This window comes from Salvelinus sp. IW2-2015, linkage group LG7 (assembly GCF_002910315.2).
Source record: "Salvelinus sp. IW2-2015 linkage group LG7, ASM291031v2, whole genome shotgun sequence".
In the NCBI taxonomy this organism is placed as follows: Eukaryota; Metazoa; Chordata; class Actinopteri; order Salmoniformes; family Salmonidae; genus Salvelinus; species Salvelinus sp. IW2-2015.
In genome coordinates this window covers 2824322-2850016 of record NC_036847.1, presented here as the reverse complement: position 1 = coordinate 2850016, position 25695 = coordinate 2824322, and the positions used below count along the sequence as shown (strand labels likewise).

General features: G+C 41.2%; 1 protein-coding gene across 1 annotated transcript in view; it reads left to right on the top strand.

Moving 5' to 3' along the window:
• LOC111966884 (fibulin-2-like) overlaps positions 1-25695 on the top strand; it is a 51215-nt gene that overhangs the window by 4640 nt on the left and 20880 nt on the right.

Sequence of the window (25695 nt, the reverse complement as noted above, 5' to 3'; positions counted from 1 at the left end):
TTACTGTCCTCCTTCTCTTACATCCTATGTTAGGTCTTGAATGTCTTAAATCAGTCTATAGTAGCTGCTAGCCGACACTGGTCCAGGAAAAACTAGGCTTCACGGAAAGCATATGGTCCCTCGACAGTAAGCCTTCCACTTTGCTACTCACAACAACGGTTGGAGATTACTATGCTTGTACTTTCCAGAAAGTTCAAGTTCATTTGATCAAATCGAAATTCCTTAGGATAACCTCTCAATAAAGGACTACAATGGAGTCATCTGGAGAATTCAAGGATTATTTCCATGTTTGCGTTAATTCAAACCCAAAGTGACAGATAGATACTGTAATGTGACATCTTCCTTGTGGCATCTTCATCAGGTCTTCCCTCTTCCCAGTAGCCTCCTGAACACCAAAAAAAATGTATATTCTTTAAATGTATATCAGATAGCTGCAACAATGTGTTGTTGTACAGGGGCAGCCGTAGTAGTACAGTGCCCCTGGAACAAATTAGGGTTAAGTGCCGAGTTCAAGGGCACATCAGCAAACTTTTACATAGTCACCTCAGGTATTCAAACCAGCGTCCTTCGGTTACTGGCCCAACGCTCTAACAGCTAGGCTACCTGCCACCCACTCAGCTTCTGTAGATTCTGTAGCAGTGTCCGTCACGTTCAATCATCAGTAGGCTCAGCATTAGCAGCCCTCCCCAAGGCATAAATACTGTACATCGAGAGGAGCTTCTGAGATGGAGAACAGATGATGAAGAGACTAGCTAAATGTCTGGAGGATGGGTTAAGAGAGTACAGTATTCATAGAGCAGGGATCATCAACAAGATTGAGGCCAGCGGGCCACCAGTTGGGGACCCCTATTACAGAGAATCCCTATCTCTGCTTTGAGATTGGGGTCGTTTGTGACACACATCCATAGGTAATACCCGTGATTGTGTATGACCTCCAAATGACCACTGTATGGGGCCTCCAATATGTTGCATCATCTTCTCATGAAATCTAGGTTTCCCACTGGAAGAAAAAAATCCTCAATCAGTTCATGAGATTCCAATAGGGTTTACGGGTTTACCGTTCATAATAACTAACAGTACTACTATGGATTACACATAATAGGATTTCAGTGTACTGCACTAAAACTGCACCAAAATTTAATAATCTCCTTCTGATTTTATCACTGCCACAGCTGCTGAATTACAGTACAAACTAGGCCAGAGCTGTAGGAATTCAGACTGTTGCACTATATTGTAAGTAGGTATCGTGTGACAAACAGTCAACTGTGGATTTTCCCAGCCTTGACTAGCCACCCTTCTTTACTATACTATAACTGTTGAGACCTGTTGGGATTTTTTTCTGCTTTCAGCACTGGGCCTCCATAGGAATGTATAGTGTATGTATTAGCTGTATGGGGTGTTTTATTGGGAGTTAGCATGAGAGAAGCCTATCACGTACATTCCATGCAGCAAGGATTCTCGAGAGCGAGAAGATTGAAATATGCCAGGTCATTATTGGCATTGGTGTTTACCATTCACACGATTTGTTTATAAAGGCAAGGCCAAAGTCAACTTATCCAGTATGCCGTGTAAGTGCCTATGAGTTAACATCCCCCAGCTTGCCTTGGATGCAGTGCGACACATATTTGTTTTGACAGATGCCCTCAGCTGTTTTCTACGCTGCATATCTGAAATATTAGAGTATCATCCAAGAATGAAATGGTAGATTACTGTTGCTTCAGAGTAGGTTGACTGAGAGAGTGGAAGTTTATTCGCATAAATGTCCGTCCAGCACACTGAGTATCTCTCTCCCATTTGGAGCAGCTCATTCCCAGGGGCAGTGGAGACAAAGATGACTAGCCTGGCTACTGTCCAGCCACCTGGGTCAAGCTGACATTGTTAAGGGTCAGAAGTCATGGTCACTGGGTGAAGGGAAAGAGGGTGCAGCATGGTGACATCCTTAAGGACAGGAAGAGACTCAATCGATAAGGACCCTGAGTTATGCCTGTTATCAACCCCCATTAGGGCAGCATGCCAGAGTCTTTTGGAGAGGAAAGGAGAAAGCATGCACTGCAAAAACACAAAATATGTTCTCTACACATAAAGAGGCCTGGTTTCTATTGGAAAGCGGTCCAAGGTAAATTATTTTTCTTTCTGTTAGAGTCGATAACTACCCTGCTCCATCTAGAGTCTGGGCTACGTCCCTCCCTCTACCAACTACACGGTATGGGGATTTCTAGGCACTCCGTGGTGGTCAGGGTCGTGGTGGTGTAGGATGTCTTGGGGGGTTGTACTTGAAAAGGGAAGTGATGAATGAGACCTCTGTTGTGGCCTGATTGCCAGACGATACTCGTTGCTCCCTCATGAGCCGCTTTGATTACTCTTCTCCCACAAGGCACTGGGCCTCCCAATCCAACCAGTAATCACTGGAGCTCAGCTAGACTACACCTTCACACTCACCCCTCCTGGTCATTAGGGAACCCACTTACCCTACTCAACCAAGCTGAAGCCATTTTGGGATTGATTTGTTCAACAGGTATGGGAAAATGTTAGATGTGTACAAAAGTTCAAGTCCATTTTGGACTGTCATGCAAAACTCTCATTTTCAGTGGCCACTTTGCTGTGATTGTCACCCTCAGTATTTGTGTCAGAGATAGAGCAACACTGGCTCAGTATTCAGGTCGGCTTCCATACACAACCATACAGCCTAGCTTATGGCTATGATGGTGACCTCAGCATAAGACAATGATAAGGACACCCCCTCAATTGTGTAAACGGAACACTGTTATTGTTGCTGTTGTTATTATTACTGCAGATTGGACTGTGCTATTATTACATGACTTACGGTCCAAGACATTTAGCCAATGATGACACCATACCAATTATTGAACAACTGACAATATATTGAAGTGTATACAGATTGGGGCTGCTTCCTTGTGGGGTTACAGCACATTGCATCCTTAAGGGCTAAATATGTCCATTTAAATTAGAAACTATTCCTCTGATATTTTTTTTCTTCTTCTGTTTAGGATAGATGGCCAGTCCGATATGGGCTACCACTCAATTCAGTTCATGTTGATGGCTGTCCCCCTCCGTTTACGCGTCAAAATGTATTTCCCAGGGAGGACTCGGCCTACAGGCCACGATTAAGTATTGTGAGATCTAGATCATAGACTGCATTTATTCCACATACCATGTTCTTTTTCGGACATAGTATAGAGCACTTAAATGCTTAATACACATTGAGGGTCAGGTTATGTTTAAGGTCATTTAAGCCATTTTACTAATAATAATGAGGATAATGGATCAATAACTATTGCACCTACAACCTTTCTAGTTGACATTTCTTCAAATATGGTGGTCAGGCTTGCATATCTGTTGTTGTATTTAGCCTACTTTTTAAGATTATATTTGATATTTGTCTTCATTATTCACGCTAACACATCAAGTCTACTAACTAAACTGTAAAGGTCTGAAAATGGTTACTTGTTTTATGTTTTACGTTATTTATGTTTAAAAGACCCCCCAAAAATATGCTGCTTAAGGTCCTGCTTTTAGTTACACATCCATGGGCTAAGATAACAATTATATCACGCGTATAATATTCTCTCTTGGAATTTGAAAGGCCTAAATTGTCCTATCAAATGTTCCAGCTGTCTTGGTATTCCAGCAAGAAACCATATTGATATAGCAACGCTCCAAGAAACACACTTGCTCCGTAAGGACGCACATAGAATGAAGAACCATTTTGTACAAACCGTCTGCTTTTTCATCAGCCTCAAACAAAACTAAAGGTGTAATCATAATGATGCATAAGATACTCAAAATTATTATGTTACTTAGACTGACGCAAATGAAAAAAATGATGCATCTGCATTTGAATCTGAGTTGAATAAATCACAGTTAAAGAAGATATCCAAATTGGAAATGTTCTTAACTGCATTAGAGCGTTCTCAACACTTTTTTTTTCAGATCAGTTAGCCATTACTCTTTCCAAAGTCAAGAGAGAATGTTGGTAAGACAGAGAGCAGAATTTGCCATCCATCAAGTTAGACTCAACCATTGGCAATCGTTCCAATCTTTTACTGGCCAACAAGCTACGCAGAAACCACTATCAGAACCCAAATTAATCAATAAAAGATTCTCCCGCTACTATAAAGAACTAAACACCTAATCCACCTAACACCTAACACTTAATCCACACCAAGCCAGACTCCTCTTCTCTCAGCAGAAGCCTAAATCTCACTCAATGAACTCAAAAGGGATAAAGCATGGATAAATGATGGATAAAAAAAGCATGGATAAATGAATAAAGGCAAATCACTTGGATGGAGCAGTATTCCTCCTGAGGTCTCTTTGAAATGTTGAAATTAATAAGATCTACTATTGCTCGAAATGAATAACACAGCTGTTCTTTTAACCCCTTTTTCATGGTATCAAATTGGTAGTTACAGTCTTGTCCCATCACTGCAACTCTCATATGGACTCGGGAGAGATGATGGTCAAGAGCCGTGCATCCCCCGAAACACAACCCAGCCAAGTTGACACGGAAGTCAGCCGCACCAATGTGTCGGAGGAAAGAACAAACCCGCTCCTAACCCAGACGATGCTGGGCCAATTGTGCGCTGCCCCATTGGTCTCCCGGTCACCTTAGCTTTCATTGTGATGAACACAGATATTAATCTCTTTTCAAAAATGTTGTCGTCACGTCTCGAGACTTAGTTACCCTCATTGGTCCACACGGACTAAATAGGCTTTGTTCAAAAACTTTTATCCTCAGATAACCTCCATTGACTATTACATATCTTACATGCTTCATCAGAAACATCAGCTCCTTGGGCTGTTTTATCTCTCGATGCAGAAAAAGCTTTTGATAGACTAGAATGGTCATATCACGGGTCTGTCTTGGACCAAGTGGCTCCAATGTTATTAATATGATTCAAATACTACAGGCAGGTCCATAAGTATTTGGACAGTGACACAATTTGCATCATTTTGGCTCTGTACAATGGATTTGAAAGGAAACAATCAAGATGTGCTTTAAGTGTAGACTGTCATCTTTCATTTAAGATCTTTGTCAGAAGTACCACGCAGGAATTGCAACCATTTGCCCTCCAATTTTAGGGGCTCAAAAGTAATTGGACAAACGAACGTAATCATAAATTAAATTGAGAGTTTTAATATTTGGTTGCAAATTCTTTGCCTGAAGTCTGGAACCCATAGACATAACCAGCTGCTGGGTTTCTTCCCTGGTGATGCTCTGCCAGGCCTTTACTGCAGCTGTCTTCAGTTCCTGCTTGTTCTTGGGGCATTTTGCCTTCAGATTTGCTTTCAGCAAGTGAAATGCATGCTCAATTGGATTCATGTCAGGCGATGGACTTGGCCATTGCTGAACATTCCACTTCTTTGCCTTAAAAAATATTGGTTTGCTTTCGCACTGTGCTTCAGGTCATTGCCCATCTGCACTGTGAGCACCATCCAATGAGTTCTGAAGCATTTGGCTGAATCTGAGCAGATAATATAGCCCTAAACACAGAATTCATCTTTCTCCTTTGGCCAGCAGTCACATCATCAATAAATACAAGGGAACCAGTTCCATTGGCAGCCATACATACCCACGCCATAACACACCATGCTTCACAGATGAGGTGGTATGCTTTGGATCATGAGCAGTTCCTTCCCTTCTTCATACTCTTCTCTTTCCATCATTCTGGTACACGTTGATCTTTGTCTCATCTGTCCATAGGATGTTGTTCCAGAACTGTACAGACTTTTTTAAGATGTCTTCCTGTGGTTTACATCTTGTGGTAAACCCTCTGTATTTACTCTGGTGAAGTCTTCTCTTGACTTTGACATAGCTACGCCTACCTCCTGGAGAGTGTTCTTGATCTGGACAACTGTTGTGAAGGGGTTTTTCTTCACCAGGGAAATAATTATTCTGTCACCCACCACAGTTGTTTTCCATGGTCTTCTGTGCCGTTTGGTGTTCCTGAGCTCACCAGTGTGTTCTTTCTTGTTAATAATGTACCAAATAGTTGATTTGGCCACACCTAATGTTTTTGCTGTCTCTCTGAAGGGTTTGTTTTGTTTTTTCAGGCTAATGATGGCTTGCTTCACTGGCAGTGACAGCTCTTTGGACTTCATGTTGAGGGTTAACAGCAACACATTCCAAATGCGAATGACACACTTGAAATCAAGTCTAGACCTTTGATCTACTTACTTGTAAATTAACGAATGAGGGAATAACACACACCTGATCATGAAGCAGCTCAGCAGCCAATTGTCCAATTACTTTTGGTCCCTTAAAAAGGTGGGGGGAGGCACATATAGAAAGTGCTGTAATTCCTACACCGTTCATTGATTTGGATGTAAATACCCTCAAATCATATTCATTATTTAATTTCAACTCCAATATGCTGTGGTAGACAGCTAGAATAATAACGACTTGGTGAATGTCCAAATATTTATGGACCCGACTGTGTATGCCAAATCCCGCAGACATTGTTATAACAGGCAATATCTGCTCTGTTCAGAATCACTAGAAGCAGTAGATAAGGTGAGCCGATTTCTCCTTTGCTATTTTTATTATCCATGGAACCCCTGGCCCAGGCAATTCGTCAATCGAAAGAAATAACAACAATTTCCCCAATCTCATTATACCCAGACAATATTTTACTATATCTAGACAATGTATCTCAATCGCTCCCAAACGCATTGAAGATCATAGATAAATTCAACTTCATCTCAAGTTATAAAATTAATCTAACCAAATGTGCTCCCCTGCCTCTCAAGACCCTGAACGAGGACTCCATCTCTACTTATGGAATCCCAATTGTTTCCCATATTAAATATTTAGGAGTATATATATGTCCTTCCTTAGATAAAACCATTGCAAGAAATGTTTTAATTAAAAATATTATTAGTATATTATATTATTTTTATATTTTGTCATATACAGTGCCTTCAGAAAGTATTCAGACCCCTTGACTTTTTCTACATTTTCTTAAGTTACAGCCTTATTCTAAAATGGATTAAATAAATACAAATCCTCAGCAATCTGTACACAATACCCGATATTGACAGAGTGAAAACAAGTTTTTAGAAATGTTTGCAAATGTATAAAAAACAAATACCTTATTTACATAAGTATTCAGACCCTTTGCTACGAGACTCGAAATTGAGCTCATGTGCATCCTGTTTCCACTGATCACCCTTGAGATGTTTCTACGACTTGCTTGGAGTTCACCAGTGGAAAATTCAATTGATTAGACATTATTTGGAAGGGCACACAACTGTCTACATAAGGTCCCACAGTTGACAGTGCATGTCAGAGCAAAAACTAAGCCATGAGGTCAAAGGAATTGTCCTTAGCGCTCCGAGACAGGATTGTGTCGAGGCCTCCATAATTCTTAAATGGAAGAAGTTTGGAACCACCAAGACTTCCTGGACCTGGCCGCCCGGACAAACTGAGCAATCGGGGGAGAAGGGCCTTGGTCAGGGAGGTGACCAAGAACCTGATGGTCATGCTGACAGAGCTCTAGAGTTCCTCTGTGGATATGGGAGAACCTTCCAGAAGGACAACCATCTCTGCAGCACTCCACCAATCAGGCCATTATGGTAGAGTGGCCAGACGGAAGCCACTCCTCAGTAAAAGGCACATGACAGCCCGCTTGGAGTTTGCCAAAAGGCACCTAAAAGACTCTCAGACCATGAGAAACAAGATTGTCTGGTCTGATGAAACCAAGATTGAACTCTTCGGCCTGAATGCCAAGCGTCACGTCTGGAGGAAACCTGGCACCATCCAAACAGTGAAGCATGGTTGTGGCAGCATAATGTCTGTGGGTATGTTTTTTTAAGCGGCAGGGACTGGGAGACTAGTCAGGATCGAGGGAAAGATGAACAGAACAAAGTACAGAGAGATCCTCAATGAAAACCTGCCCCAGAGTGCTAAGGACCTCAGACTGGGGCGAAGGTTCACCGTCCAACAGGACAACGACCCAAAGCACACAACCAGGACAAAGCAGGAGTGGCTTCAGGACAGAACTCAGACTTGAACCCGATTGCAAAGGCTAGCTTTTTCAAACAGAAATTTTCATCCTGCAGCACTAATTCCAAAAAGTTTTGGGACACTGTAAAGTCCATGGAGAATATGAGTACCTCCTCCCAACCTGTCTCTTATACACATCTAGATGTGTATAAGAAAAAGGCACATGACAGCCCGCTTGGAGTTTGCCAAAAGGCACCTAAAGACTCTCAGACAATAAGAAACAAGATTCTCTGGTCTGATGAAATCAAGATTGAACTCCTTGGCCTGAATGCCAAGCGTCACGTCTGGAGGAAACCTGGCACCATCCCTAGGGTGAAGCATGTTGGTGGCAGCATCATGCTGTGGCGATGTTTTTCAAACTACAGAGATATCCTTGATGAAAACCTGCTCCAGAACGCTCAGGACCTCAGACTGGGGCGAAGGTTCACCTTCTATCAGGACTACGACCCTGAGCACACAGCCAAGACAACGCAGGACTGGATTCGGGACAAGTCTCTGAGTTTCCTTGAGTGACCCAGCTAGAGCCCGGACTTGAACCCGATCGAACATCTCTGGAGAGACATGAAAATAGCTGTGCAGCAATGCTCCGCATCCAACCTGAGAGAGCTTGAGAGGATCTGCAGAAAGTAATGGGAGAAACTCCCCAAATAGAAGTGTGCCAAGCTTTTAGCGTCATACCCAAGAAGACTCATTGCCAAAGATGCTTCAACAAAGTACTGAGTAAAGGGTCTGAATACTTATGCAAATGTAATATTTCATTTGTTTTTTTTATACATTTGCAAAATTTTCTAAAATAGAGTTTTTGCTTTGTCATTATAGGTAGATTGATGAGGGGGAAAAAAATATTTAATACATTTTCTAATAAGGCTGTAACCTAACAAAATATGACAAAAGTCAAGGGTCTGAATACTTTCCAAAGGCACTGTACACATTTGTTTGTTATTTTTACCCAATTGCTATTATACAGTCTTGTCCAATCACTGCAACTCCCGTACTGACTTGGGAGAGGCAAAGGTCGAGGGCCATGTGTCCTCCGAAACACGACCTTGCCAAGCCGCACTGCTTGCTTAACCCGGAAGCCAGCCGCACCAAAGTATCGGAGGAAACACCGTCCAACTGGCGACCGAAGTCAGCGTGCACCCAGCCCTCCACAAGGAGCTGCTAGAGCACGATGGGACAGTTGCTTTAACCGGCAGAATATCTTTTGTCAAAATTAATATACTGCAACGGCTGAATTTCGGTAGTTCAATACTACCCATATCTCCCCCTCTGGCTAACAAACTTACTAAGACGGAAAGACGTAGGAGGACTATGAGTACCAATTGTATTTCCAGGAACTAGCATTTCGCCCTATCTTAAATTGGTTTAGACATGATTCTTCTGCCCCCTGGCCTGAGTATACAGAGAAATATGGCGTATCCTATTGCCCTGGAAGAGGTCGTCTTCACTGATATATGACTTAAACAATGTAAACTACCCCTTGGTTCTATTATTGTTCACACAATTTCTATTTCGCGCATAATTGAAAAACGGTGTAACTGGGAATCAAAATGGCATACTCATACTCCATTACTTCACAATAGTGCCTTTTGCATCCCCCCCAATGGTCCAAATGAGGCATCCGTACCCATGCCTATATCATGGACAGTAATGGTTTAAGAACATTCCATGATTTGAAGGACACATACACATTACCAGGCAACTCCCTTTTTTCTTATATTTACAACTTAGGTCACCTATGCTGGCCTATGGAGTCCCTTGGGAAACCCAACTACTGAACCCAACAACCCAACAATGATGGGATTTATGAAAAAATCCCTATCTCTATAATATATAAACAACTTTTGGAAAGCTCATATTATGAGCTAGCCATTAAAAAAGTATAGTCCACAGAGTCTTTAGTGAATCTGAACAACCCTTGAACTGGAACACACTATGAAGAAATATGAACTTTGCATCTCAATGAGAGCCATTAAACTATACATTTTAAGTTTGTTCGCAGACTGTATTTAACACCAAGGAAAAGTTGTACGATGAAATTGGCCCCAACTCCCAACTGTTCACTGTGTCTCCTAAATCAGGTAGGCACATTCTTTCATAGGATGTGGTAGTTCCCTGCAGTTAAATGCTTAGATGCAGGGGGTTGGACTGAGATGTGTTGTGTTGGGGGGGAATGGGGTGGGGAGTTGGGGGTGTAGGCCCGATAATTTCTCTATGTATTTCTTACTTTTGTTTTTCTTTTGGGTGGCAGCCCACGGGTACATGTTATATAAACTGAATATATGAATTGAAATTGATATTGTACCTGTAACCCCCCCCCAAAACCAAAAATGTGGTTAAAAAAAATAAAATAAAAAAGAGCAACATGTCCTGTCCCAAAACACATACTGTAGCATCTGGGAGTGAACTAGGCAGATATGTAATTTTGGTGAGGATAAAAGGAGTGGGAATTCCAGACCTGGCCACATCAGGGTTAATCTCTACCACTACTGTCAGGATGGGCTTGCAGGTGGTTGACTCTCTATCCAATCTAGGGGGATTTCCAGGTCATTTCCAGGAATTAAGGCATATCTCATTATTGCAACATACCCTTGCCATAAACCGGCAAACGGATCTGCAAAACCACTTATAATTAAAAATACTAAGACGACAAGGCCAAATGCAGGAACCAGATCGTCAACAAGATCTATAAAAAGCATGAGATTGGTTATAAATCACAAGTGAATAACAGCTGCAGTCAAGACCAATGACTACCAGCTATTTCCAACCAACCATCTGTTCTCATGGCTAAAGATGAGATGACATGCTTTCGTATTCTTCATCGATGTGTTGTGATTTGGCAGTAAAACATTTACAATGGGCCGAATAAGATTAGACGTTTACCTGCGTGACCACAGATGGACAGCTCCCTGAAATGCAACCCTCTAGAGTGTGTGTGTGTACTTTATATACTTTATATTTAATAAAGTTATTGCAGTATAACTAATTGGGTTTGTAAACGTATTATGAAATATACATGTAACCTTCAGTGTTGCAATAAAAAGGGGGCACTGTTAGCATAAAGGCAATAATGAAAAGGAAACATGAATACTGCACCTTTTGGAAATAAAAACCTTTTCTTTGTATATAGTAACATTAGACTGTTTTAACTGCAGCTTGCAAATCCGACCATGAGCAATTGGACAATTTTTGTCCCATGGTATTTGGTGTTATGTTGTCCACAAAATGCAAAATCTGGATTTGGATGGATTTGTAAAGGCATGGCAGTAGATCATTTCCTGCCTGTCGACTTGTGATGGCCGGCTGTGATATATTACCAATAGAACACCAACACGAAAGGGCTCCTCAAGTTAGAGTAAATTATAGGTCTGGTGAGGGTATGCTGCATATCTTACCATTACTCTATATGTAGGGGAAAAAATCACATTCAACAGCTCTATCTATTTTAGTCTGTTTCAACATAAATCAAAATCAAATTAGTTGTATTTATTTAAATTTTTCGCATAAATATTTTACATAATTGTGAGTAAAGCATCAGCAACCAGATCCTAAACCAGGCTCCTTATATAACATTGGTTGCAAACCTGTCATTTCGAACCTTATGGGGCTCCTTCAGATCACCAGAGCCAATCAGGCACACTTCGGTATGTGTCTGTGCCGCATACTGGTCTGGTCATCCAACCAACCACATGGAAATGCAATGGGAATTGGAGGTTAGAGAGGGAAACCATCAAAGACAGTGTAGTCTGGATGGCCCTCAGGTCTCCTGTCCACAAACCACAGCCCAGTCAAGAGTTCAGGCTCCAGAGAGACGGATGGATCACACATGTCTTGCTGTCTATTCTACTATCACTATCAGTCTCACTGTCAGGGAGATTAGGATAAATAGCATGTCGATTCACTATCTTCTTCAACATGCTTCAGCTGTCCATGGAAATGAAGTTATATGGGGGGAAGCCACTCTTCCCTGTTATGTCATGGACAGCTGGTGATGGACAGGCCAAGCAGTGCAACTAGGACAAGGTGTTGTATTTTATTTGCAAGATGGAGTCATCTCTGACTGTGATGGCAGATGTCAAAGGTGTAAACATCATGGCTCCAATGTATCTGCTTAGCTTATGTAACATGTTGGCTTATTTGCTCACGCATGTGCATACGATCATCCCAATATAGCTTACCTGGATGGAGCATGTTCACGTGTACCAATCATCTCTGAGCGAGAAGGAGAGCATCCATTCATTCCTTTTGTGTGACTGTGGACACCCCACCTGTACTGTAAATCAGTGTCATTCCTGGAAAGGGAAAGATGGAATGATCCATTCGTTTTCATTACAGTTTTTTCCAACTGCTTACACACGTTTTCAAAACTGTCTCCTTTTTTCAAAACTCTACCCACAATTCCCAAAAAACTGCACACACAAAATGCAAAATGCCTCACATCTCCTTCAAAATGTAACACCGCATTCAAAATGCCATAAACACATGTCAGAATGAAGCATTTGCATCAAATGGCAAACACTGCTTTCATAATAGTACATTTATGGATATACCATGTAAACACTGTTGTTCTAAATCTAAAGCTCTTTGGTCTTTCATAGGCTTATATCTACATTTCAATACAATGTTCTACAGTGAAAGTAATCTGCTGAGAGGGGTAACAAGTACACTGTAAATACCAATGCAATGTAGAAACAGAAAATATTTATTAGGCCAAACATTACTGTTGTATACAGTAGCATACAGCAAAACCATAAACATACGTAAACCAAAAGTAGATTCTTTAGAATACAGTAAAGAACACAATTGTGTGTGTGGGGTCCCGGGGGGGCAGTCCAGGAATTTCTACGGGGGGGGCAGTCACCAGTGCTAAGCTACGCTTCATCTCTTCTCCGGCCTGGGTCTGGCCACAATACTTCGTCCACATCACAAGATACGTTTTCTCTTGCCAAACATCGAGGGAAGTATCTCCTAGCATGGCGTATCCAACCTTGGACAGAGGCAACCTCTATGTCCCCACATGCGTCCTCCATTGCCTGGAGAAGCGGCATGTGGGCATAGGGTTGGCGATCATACACTTTCCAGCGCCAGGCTGAGAAGAATTCCTCTATGGGATTTAGAAAAGGTGAATATGGGGGTAGGTACAAAACTACAAATTGTGGATGGGTGGCAAACCAGTTTTGGACCAGAACAGCCCGGTGAAAACTAACATTGTCCCATAAAACCACAAATCTAGCAGGCTCCTGTTCTGGATCAGGGACAAGCATTGTGTAAATTGCATCCAGAAAAGTGAGCATATGGCCGGTGTTGTACGGACCCAGTGTGGCATTGTGATGGAGGATCCGTTTTGAGTGATGGCAGCACACATAGTTATATTACCCCCACGCTGTCCAGGGACATTGGTAATTGCCCTCTGTCCTATTACATTTCTTCCGCGGCGCCTGGTTTTGGTGAGGTTGAAGCCAACCTCATCCACATAAATAAATTAATGGCGAATTACATGGGCATCCAGCTCCAATACTCTCTGTAACAGACAAAAGGATATACAGATGAGTAAATATGGTATGTCTGAAGTACTGGAAGTAGTGTTGCATACATATCTCTACAAAGTCATGTCGCATATTCTTGACTCTGTCAGAGTTTCTCTCAAATGGCACCTTGTAAAGTTGTTTCATCGTCACTCGGTGCCGTTGGAGGATGCGTTGTATGGTCGACAGGCTTACAGCATTGATGTTGTTAAATATGGTGTCATTATTCAAGATATGCTCTCTTATCTCTCGAATCCTAATTGCATTGTTGGCCAAAACCATATTTATAATTGCAGTCTCTTGTACATCTGTAAACAAGCGTCCTCGTCCTCCATGATGTCTTTGCCTTTCCACTCTGTACAGAATACAAACACAGTATGTGTTCAGCATAGGAACTGTAAACAATGTACAAAAAAATGTAGTACAGCATGATAACCAACCTCATTCATTCAATGCAGTGCAGTAAATGGATGGCTTAGAGTTACAAATGTTTATGCAATACTATGCAGTCATACGTATTTTACAGTACATTACTGTAATGCTAAAATAGTCATTTAGATAGTTGCATACCTGTTCTCATTTCTGAAGGTTCGAATTATGGACGCCACTGTAAATCGACTCAAGTTGGGCTGGACTCTCAGTCTCTCTCATGGTCAAACCGTGGTTGATCACACGATCAACAAGTGTTGCCCTAATCTCATCAGAGATGGCTCTCCTTCCTTCTCTTCTTTGCCCTCGTCCTCTTCTTCCTCTTCCTCTCCCTCCTACTCCTCTTGCTCTCTGTCCATTGTTGGCATCCATTGTTCAAAACAGGTAATCTGACCTTTCACCTATTTATAGGCCTATACTACAGTAAAGCAGTGATTGGTTAGTGATCAGTTAAGCTATTAGTGTTTGCACATGTGAGGAGTGTGTGTGTGACCTGGTGAATAAGTGTAGCATTTTGATTGGTTGTGTTTGGAAAAGGAAAGCAAGTCACTTCCTGTTAGATTTTTGTGTTTTAGGTAGAGAATTGTGTGTAGTGTTTTGAAAAAAGTGTTTTATGCAATTGACAACTGAGTCAAAGGCTGAGAAATAGCTTATGGTTTTGGATATTTGGTGTGTAGTTCTGCACTTTGAGTGAGAAGTTTCAAAAATCGTGTGACATGAAAAGATTATGTGTGTAAGCAGTTGGAAAAAACTGTAACACCAAGGTGAACTGTATGGCAGCGACAGCCACCGATTTATGGCACGAGGATGGGAGCTGCTCTCCCCTTGTTTCTTGTTTTTTGCTCCTCTCAGAAGATTATGTCATTGGTGTTGGATGTGGGCGATAGTGCCGTGTGTGGTTTCTGTCACCGTAACTTACAGTTTTTGACAAGTGCTTACACATGATTTCTGAAACTATGGCTCCTTTTCTCTAGACTCTACACACAAAACCCCAAACCACACACACAACATGCAAGATGTCACACATCTCTTGAAAAACCAAACACTTCATTCAAAACTATTTTAACTCTTCTCAAAACTGTGTTTTTGCATCGAAACTCTACACACAAACCATCAAATGATGTGTAAAAGGTAAAACAAAGGTAAAACACTACTATCGTGTGCAGTGGAGTCCACGGCAGTTTGTCATAGCACTCACTCGCACAAGTACACTACCGTTCAAAAGTTCGTGGTCACTTAGAAATGTCCTTGTTTTTGAAAGAAAATCAAAGAAACCAAGAAAGCCAACCTGAAGCTTATTTATAGTGCTCAAGCTCTGATTTCTAAGTGAATAAATGAGCTATAAGTGTGTTCACACGTGAGCACTGGGTGTAGGTAATCGGTAAATGAGTGTGGCATTTTGAATGGCAGTGTTTTCCCAAACGAAACACAAGACCTGTTACTTTTGAGTGACGTATCTAATGTAGAGAACTGTGTTTAGTGTTTTGCAAAAAGTGTGTTTAACAATTGCAAACTGAGTGTAAAGCAGATAATGTGCTTGCAGTGTTGCAGACTTGGTCTGAATATTAGGTACATGAGTTAATGGTTTCACTGAGTGTGCCTCAAGTACCACTTTCAGTGTGTAAGAGACTGTAAAAAACTGTAAAGGCTAACAGACAGATGTAATGACAGGCCAAGAAAAGAGAGATGCACCTCGAACCACCTATCAAGCCCACCTCCACAACTCTCCTCCTAACGTGATGGTAAACACGCCACGGGGGTGATTACACACCTGAATGGAACACATTTGCTTTAGTTCCTTGATCAGAAGGCTTGTCAGAGGGATGCGGGATATTCGCAGGCTGAGCTCAGACATGGTTCAGTTCAGGTAATTATTTCAAAAGCATCACTGCAAAGTGGCTGTTTCAGTATTAATGTTTGACCTTTACCCGCACAGTCCCTTTTCAGAGCCTTTTTGATGTTACTCAAAGGGCTCAATTCAATCAAACCCACACTGTGGTATTTTCACAGTAGCTCTTTTCCCCATGGTCAAATAAAAACGCAGAATGGTCTTGGGTTCTGTAAAAACTCACTGTTATTACCAGGTATACTCTCCACACTGGTAGATGCTTCCAGATTTCCCGAATAAGAAGTATGTGTTTGTAAATAAAGACAGTGCGCAAACATTGCTCTGGCAGGTTTAACTGAATTCAAGTCAAACCGCTGTAAATAATCTTACCTTATTGATGAGCACACGGGACCATTCTGTGCTGTGTTTCATGATGACTGAAGTGATCCCACCCGGAGAGAAAATGAATAGGATGCAAATGAAACGGATGACTGACGAAGTTCTCTGTCTTCTAATAATAACAAATTCATGCAGGTTCAAAGAAGCCTGTCATACGGTGTGACTGGGGACAGATATTTATGAATCAAAGAGGCTTAGCATCCTCCAACGTTTCATATCTTCTCATTCCTAGACCTATAAATGATGCACTGCTGCGCAGCGCATTCTCCGCTGGAAATGAACGGCTTAGTGCTCACATGAAAAAGCGTGTCAAGGAGAGAGGACCATTAGGACTAAAACAAAGGAAAGTAAATCCCTAAGAAAATGTATGGTGAATTAAAAAGAGAGAATTAATGAATAGTTAATGTAATTTCCTTCGACAGACGAATATTTTTGTTGGTGAACGTTCATTTTTTTCTTGCTTATGTGTCACGCTATGCAAACTTGTCATTATTTCTCCTTTCTGGCTGTTTCTTTAATTGGACTCATGTTTTAGTTGATTGTGTAGACTTGTGAAGTTTTCACATGATTGTGTGGAGTTTAGTCATGTGGAATTGGATACAAATCTCCACTTGGCACCTTTTCCCTTACCTCCTCCAGCTGCTCATTCTGTTAAATCAAATGCTACATTTGAATCAGCCTACATAATCATTCACAAATGAGTTTAAATAATATAGAAATGTGTTTTTTCCAGTCTGCTGGTTTAGAAACAGGGCAGCTGGAAGGCCCACAAACATAAAACAGTTTCAGAACAATGTCCCAGTTTTGTGTTTCACAAGGGTAAACCACTTGCCAATTGCCTTCAATGATATCTTGACAGTCTTACAGCTTTCCACAACTGTTTACACACGTTTGCTGAATTTTTGGGCCATTTTCCCAAAACTCTAAAAACAAAACACAAAACACTACTATTGAATATCCCATCAGTAGTTTATTGCCTTTTGCCTTTTCAGTGTTACACTGTAGCCGGTTGTAAAAGATTGTTACAGTAATGTAAACCTACTCAAATATACATAAATAAACACACACAAATGCAATACAGTAACAAAAACATTGACATTTATTTCCAAAATGCAGTATTTTTTAACACTTGTGTTTTGTATGTAACACTTACCATACCCAACAGGAGAAAACCAGGAAAAACATTCAGTAAGATAAAGGGTTTTCTATACAAAAAAAAAAAATGGGGGGGGGGGGCTCATTCTTTCAAAATTCTAAACACAAAAAGACAAAAACACACGCAAAATGTAAGAAAACAGACATTAGGCTGCATCCTGCCTCCTGTTTTGGTCTGGCCACAGCACCTCATCTACATCACAAGCGATGTTCTCCCTGGCTAAACAGCGGGGAAAGAATCTTCTGGAGTGACGGATCCAGCCGCCGAAAGCCCCCACATGAACTTCACCACATGCATCCTCCATTGCCTGGAGAAGAGGCATGTGTGCGAGGGGATGTCGGTCGTACACCTTCCATCGCCATGCCGAAAAAACACTCTTCAATCGGGTTTTGGAATGCGGAATATGGTGGGAGGTATAGAACAATAAATTGTGGGTGGTCGAGAAACCAGTGGTGGACCATTGCAGCCCGGTGGAAACTCACGTCGTCCCAGATGACAACATACCTGGGCTGCTCTGGTCCACCCCTCTGCTCGGTTGGAATGAGAACGCCATGTAGTGTGTCCAGGAATGTGATGAGAAGGGCGGTGTTGTAGGGACCACGGTTGGCATGGTGATGGATTACGCCTTGCTGGTTAACGGCTACTCACATGGTGATATTCCCTCCACGCTGTCCAGGGACATTCACAATGGCACGGTGGCCAATAACGCTACGGCCCTGTCCCCTTCGTTTGGCTGGGTTGAAGCCAGCCTCATCAATGTAAATATAAATGTGCTGAATTGCAGCGGCATCCAACTCCAAGACTCTCTGAAACAGACAACAAGACAATATGTGACATAGACCGAGAGCAGTCAATATGGTGAGGCACTTTACACTGGATTACAGTACTGTAATGTGTCTATACAGTGCTGATATGATAGTAAATTCACAGTATAGTACTTACTTGCACATATTCATAGCGCTGTTCTTTAACCCTCTGAGTTTCACTTTAATGGCACCCTGTAGACCTGTTTCATCCGGCTTCGGTTGCGCTGTAATACACGGTCCAATGTAGACAAGCCCACCTGGTGAATGTTATTGAATATTGTGTTGTCTGCAAATATGTGGGTCTGGATTTATCGTAATCTAATGGTATTGTTTGCCACTACCATGTTCACAATAGCGGTCTCCTGTTCTGGTGTGAACAGCCGGTGTCTTCCATCATGGCCTGGCCGTTTCTCAGTTCTGCAGAAGATCCACAAATATGATATGATTGGTTACAGTAAGGTAAAATAATAAATTTTCTTTCAATATGAAATTACATTACTGTAACATTGGCCAACAATCACTGAGTAACATAGGCCTACTGATATGTCGGACTGCAGTATACTACAGTATATACATAAAGAACATAGTGTAGATGGTAGGTAACTTATCGGTTCTCATTTGTGAATGTACGGATGATAGATGCAACCGTGTAGCGGCTCAGGTTGGTCTGAACTCTCTGCCCAGCCTCCCTCATACTCAATCCATGGTTGAGCACATGGTCAACCAATGTGGCCCTGATCTCATCTGAGACAACTGTCCTTCCTTACCCTCTTCCTCCTCTTGCTCTCTAATTCTGCCCACCCAACCCCCTGCATCCTTGGGCAAGTGCAGTCTCAAATTCCTGCTACATCTTCTTGATGAAATGGCATCACTGCTAAAAGGTCAGCTTCACTGTCAAGTTCCCAGTTTCATTTTTTGATTGTGAAAATATGGGCCTATTACACCCAGCCACTAAGCAGATTGTGGCCAGTAAAATAGGAAATGGTAATTTGAGTGTCTTACCCTTACTTCTTAGGAAGTGAACAGGGTGGAGCTGTGTTGACTAATGGAAAATGTTCTTTTGACACAACGATCCTGATGAAATGTGGTAAGTGGGGGTCTGACGTTTTTGGTTAAAAACAAGTTTTTGTGGAAATCAACCAGACAACAAATTTGACCGTTTTGGAGATTTCAAACAGATTGCAACAGAAGGGAAAAACTTTAATTCCCACTGAAAGGTGACTTCCAAGCTGTGTGGCTCCGCAGAGCTTTCAAAGATGTTCAAAAATAATAAATATTAGTGTGTTTAAGGCAAACACTTGCAGCCCACATTTTGATATTAGAGGAAGTAGGCCTAATCCAAAATATAATCAGTTGTTTTTAAGAATGTAAAACCATTTTTAAAAGTAATCCAGTCAGATTACAGTTACTTCATTTCTGTAATCGGATTACGTAATCCCAGTTAAATGTAATCCATTAATACCCAACCCTGGTTGTCCCATGATAAAATAAAAGATTTCAAAAGAGAGACATGGTCCAAGATGGCTGCAGTTGGCAGCAGTGGAGCCTAGTTGGTGGGGAGCAGCAACAGAAAGGGCAGCTGCCCTAATCTGTTATTTTTTATTTATTTATTTATTTAACCTTTATTTAACCAGGTAGGCAAATTGAGAACACGTTCTCATTTACAATTGCGACCTGGCCAAGATAAAGCAAAGCAGTTCGACACATACAACAACACATAGTTACACATGGAGTAAAACAAACATATAGTCAATAATACAGTGAAAAAAAAATAAGTCTATATACAATGTGAGCAAGTGAGGTGAGATAAGGGAGGTGAAGGCAAACAAATATATGTATAAATAAATAAAATAAAAATATAAAAGGCCATGGAGGTGAAGTGAATACAACACAGCAAGTAAAATAAACTAAAAAAAACCCTGGAATGGTTGGTTTGCGCGAAGAAAGTGCAAAGTAGAGACAGAAAATAATGGGGTGCAAAGGAGCAAAATAAAGTAATAAAATAAATACAGTAGGTAAAGAGGTAGTTGTTTGGGCTAAATTGTAGATGGGTTATGTACAGGTGCAGTAATCTATGAGATGCTCTGACAGCTGGTGCTTAAAGCTAGTGAGGGAGATAGGTGTTTCCAATTTCAGAGATTTTTGTAGTTCGTTCCAGTCATTGGCAGCAGTGTTATGAATAACACCTAGAACAGGTACAGCTGAAGTTGGAAGTTTACATACACTTAGGTTGGAGTCATTAAAACTCGTTTTTCAACCACTCCACAAATGTCTTGTTAACAAACTATAGTTTTGGCAAGTCGGTTAGAGCATCCTCTTGTGCATGACACAAGTAATTCTTCCAACAATTGTTTCAGACAGATTATTTCACTGTATCGCAATTCCAGTGGGTCAGAAGTTTACATACACTAAATTGACTGTGCCTTTAAACAGCTTGGAAATTTCCAGAAAATGATGTCATGGCTTTAGAAGCTTCTGATAGGCTAATTGACATCATTTGAGTAAATTGGAGGTGTACCTGTGGATGTATTTCAAGGCCTACCTTCAAACTCAGTGCCCTTCTTTGCTTGACATCACGGGAAAATCAAAAGAAATCAGCCAAGACCTCAGAAAATACATTGTAGACCTCCACAAGTCTGGTTCATCCTTGGGAGCAATTTCCAAACGCCTGAAGGTACCACTGTACATCTGTACAAACAATAGTACGCAAGTATAAACACTATGGGACCACGCAGCCGTCATACCGCTCAGGAAGGAGATGCGTTCTGTCTCCTAGAGATGAACTTATTTTGGTGAGAAAAGTGCAAATCAATCCAAGAACAAAAGCAAAGGACCTTGTGAAGATGCTGGAGGAAACAGATACAAAAGTATCTATATCCACAGTAAAACGAGTCCTATATTGACATAACCTGAATGGCCGCTCAGCAAGGAAAAAGCCACTGCTCCAAAACCGCCATAAAAAAGCCAGACTACGGTTTGCAACTGCACATGGGGACAAAGATTGTACTTTTTGGAGAAATGTCCTCTGGTCTGATGAAACAAATATAGAACTGTTTGGCCATAATGACCATCGTTATGTTTGGAGGAGAAAGGGGGAGGCTTGCAAGCCGAAGAACACCATTCCAACCGTGAAGCACGGGGGTGGCAGCATCATGTTGTGGAGGTGTTTGCTGCAGGAGGGACTGGTGCACTTCACAAAATAGACGGCATCATGAGGCAGGAAAATGATATGGAAATATTGAAGCAACATCTCAAGACATCAGTCAGGAAGTTAAAGCTTGGTCGCAAATGAGTCTTCCAAATGGACAATGACCCCAAGCATACTTCCAAAGTTGTGGCAAAATGGCTTAAGGACAACAAAGTAAAGGTATTGGAGAGGCCATCCCAAAGCCCTGACCTCAATCCTATAGAACATTTGTGGGCAGAACTGAAAAAGCGAGTGCGGGCAAGTAGGTCTACAAACCTGACTCAGTTACACCAGCTCTGTCAGGAAGAATGGGCCAAAATTCACCGAACTTATTGTGGGAAGCTTGTGGAAGGCTACCCAAATTGTTTGACCCAAGTTAAACAACTTAAAGGCAATGCTACCAAATACTAATTGAGTGTATGTAAACTTCTGACACACTGGGAATGTGATGAAATAAATAAAAGCTGAAATAAATCATTCTCTCTACTATTATTCTGACATTCCACATTCTTAAAATAAAGTGGTGATCCTAACTGACCTAAGTCAGGGAGTTTTTACTAGGATTAAATGTCAAGAATTGTGAAAAACTGAGTTTAAATGTATTTGGCTAAGGTGTATGTCAACTTCCGACTTCCGATTTCACATGCAATAATATTGCACACTACACGTACTAAAGGACAGTACTTAACGCTGAAACAATAAAAATATATAAATATCAACGTTTATGAGAAACATTAAGAAACGTATATGAAATGGGATAAACCAAATAAGGAGAGGTGCAGGTGTGCAACCTGTGGCTAGAAGGTGAATTTGACCAGTGTGTGCACCTCATAACGACAATCCACAGAGGAGGTGAGTAGATTGGAACAGGTTGGCAGTAGAACAAAATGAATAATAAAGCTCAGGGATGGATTGAAATTTACAGGATGGTTACCTGGCGGAAAATGGGAGAGGGCCATGCTTTTTCAATTTCAGTGAATGGGAGGATATCATATCTTTTTTTATCTAGTCCAGGGGAGGGTCATGTTATTTGTAATTGATGGAATTTCTATATTTCCCAGTTTTAATTTAGTCCAATTACAATTTGTAATTGATTACATTTCAATATTTCTCAAGTGTTTCAGAATTAGTTGCTTATTAGGCTATATATCCATGTGTGCCAGATGCTGCCCCTCGCCTCTGATTCTTCACTAGGCGCGCAATATCTAGTGTGCCTATAGGCTATTTAGTGTGGTCTCAATCAAATGATCCATAGGCTATAGGCTATAGACTACAAAATGCATGCACAGAGAAGCACACAGCTGCTGGGATGGTGTATATACAACGAGGCTGCATTACACACTGCAATGGATATCCCAACCCTCATTCCAGCCTGCTCTTCTCTTGCTGATCATAAACGTTTTGTGTGCTGCCTAACCAATGGCTGTGCTGTGTAGACCTGCGGTGGCCGTTCAGGAGAGTCTAAGGCTTCTTCTGATTCGTTTTTTTAATTAGGCCTAGTCAAGATTTTTGGGGGGCGGGAGTAGGCGTAGTCCAAAAAATATTGCGAGCTGACTAGCCTATGTTCTGTTCAGTTTGAGAAGGAGAGCGTGAAGAAGGATGACCGGCGGTTAACTTTGATAACTTACTACTATAGTTTATATGATTAAAAACAATCTGTTTCCTCCCGAGTGGCGCAGCGGTCTAAGGCAGTGTTAGAGGCGTCAATACAGATCCGGGTTCTATTCCGGACTGTGTTTCAGCCGGCTGCAACCGGGAGACCCATGAGGCTGCTCACGTGGGGGCGGATTTGGCCGGTCGGGATGTCCTTGTCCTTGTCCCATCGCGCTCTAGTGGCTCCTTGGGATGGCCGGGCGCATACATGCAGCTGTACGGTGTTTCCTCCGACACATTGGTGCGGCTGGCTTCCGGGTTAAGTGAGTAGTGTGTCAAGAAGCAGTGCGGCTTGGCGGGGTCGTGTTTCGGAGGACGCATGGCTCTCGACATTCGCCTCTCCCGAGTTAGTACGGGAGTTGCAGCGATGGGACAAGACTGCAACTACCAATTGAATATCACGAAATTAGGGGTAAAAAGTAACCTCCCCCCCCCCCAAAAAAAATATATTATATGTTTCTTGCCCTTGATGTATTTATCAGAGTTATTGACCTCACAATAAACCAGATTCGAGTAATTTACGCTTATGGTGCTGAAACTGGTACAGCAGCCGCTGCAGAATCAGTCGGAAATGACAGCTCATGGTGTTGAAAGTAGGCAAATTCGAGTAGGCATAATTCATTTAAATCGTCGTCATTCTTTTTTAGATTTTGAAGAAAATTAAAATGGATCTGATTATATAAAGTGATCTGTAACAGCGCTTTGGTCCACGATGCTTTATGCTCGAAACAAGCTGTAAAATACCTGGGAAAGATGTGACTCCGATGTATATGGGAATATCATTGTTTCGAGGCTAAGCTATACAACCTTCTATAGCCTGGGAGACAAAACATTGTCTTTTCTTGGGAAGTAATCTGATTCTGTCACTATCAATTGATTAAGCTGTTCCCTTTCTGTACAATAGAAGATGTTTAAACCCAGACAGATTTTAGGGAAACACGTGTGACCTTCTCTCTTTAGGTTAAACCACGGAAGAAGAGTAGTTAAAGCTTAAATCTTTCTGCGTCGGTAGGCCTACTCTGTCTGGGGTGGAAAGGTAGGCCTAACTTTTGAAAGTACAATGCTCAGAAAGCTAATGGCGTCAAGATGAAATTATTTGCAAACAGGGACAGTTTCGTTGCAAACAAGACATTGATTTGGCCTGTAATGTTCGGTAATTTGTGTGGTATTAAAAAATATTCTGCTAATATGTCAAATTTTCGCAGACATGCAAATACGATTGCGAGATTCATGCAATGATTTTACTTTAAAGGAGATCTTTCCATCCCTACTCTTAGGTGGTCTGCGAACCGACAACCTTCTGGCTCGCAGCCCTGTGCACAATCAAAGTTCCCGTGTTGCCATTTAATGCTAACAGGACGAATAACAGTTTCTAAAACACTGCTATCCACTTTGTTTTAATTATTATTTTGGGTATAGGGGAGGGTCACTTGTTCTGTTTTTCATGCGTTCGGGGAGGGTTTAGGTAAATATATATTTAGCTGAAAGGAGGGCCAGCCCTTTTAATTACAGAGAGGTCGATTTTCTCCGTGTAACCCTTATTATAAATCATGTGTACTCCCTAATGAGTGTGTTCCTGCCTGACTATATTGTGACGCAAGCCAGATCTGGATGTCAGCTAAGTATATGATAATGTTATAGCAACATGGGGCCTGAAGGCACAGCCCACTGGGCACAAACTGGTTGTATCAACGTTGTTTCAACGTAATTTGTGTGGCTCAGAAAAGGAAATCATCTCCAAAATATCGCTATTTTTAAAACAAGCCATAGAAAGTTGGTTGCAATTTCAGTTTAATCCGCCAGAAAAGACAGAACAAATATTACAACAAATATTATGGTTAAACGAATTGATAAAAAAAAACAAAAAAATTATAATAACAAAAAAACAATTGTATAATATTTGTAAATTATATCATAAATAGGACTGATGGAGTTATGTCACACATGCAACTAACAAAAATATATGAAAATGTCTGCTTTACTCAAAATTACAACCAACTAATTGCAGCATTCCCACAAAAATGGAAGAGGCAAGCGGAAGTAAGGAACTTGTCTGTCGGCCCTGCATTAAAGACCAACATTGGTTAAAGAAAATTGTGATAATTGAAAAAATATACCAGTTTCATTTAAGTACCAAAAAATTGACAACTGTGCCATATAGATTGCAAAATAGTTAGGAAGAGATTTTCGATGTACCGATTCCATGGCACATGGTTTATAAACTTTTCATTTTAAAATATTATGCAAAATTCTTTCAACTCAAATAATGTTATATATATGTGGGATATCCCAGCTCTGCAGATTTTGCTGCGAAAAGACAGAATCATTAGATCATTTGTTTTGGTACTGTCCATGATGTACTTTGTTTTTGGTCACAGGTCCAGGAATCAATGAAGAATTGCAACATTTACCTGGAGCTAACTCTGCAAATAGCACTGCTGGGTGATTTAAAAAGTCATAGTCAATCGATCAATAATATTATAATACTCTTAGCAATTTTTTTATCTGTAATATACAATATGTTGAAACTATGAGAACAGAAAGGTTCAGATCTTTTGTGAAACATCACAGCACTGTTAAAAAATATATGGCAAATAGATGGTCAAATTGGATGGTCTTCAGAGACAGATGAGGATAGCTGCAGGATGGGACTAAAAACAAGCAAAAGATAACTATTGTAGAATAC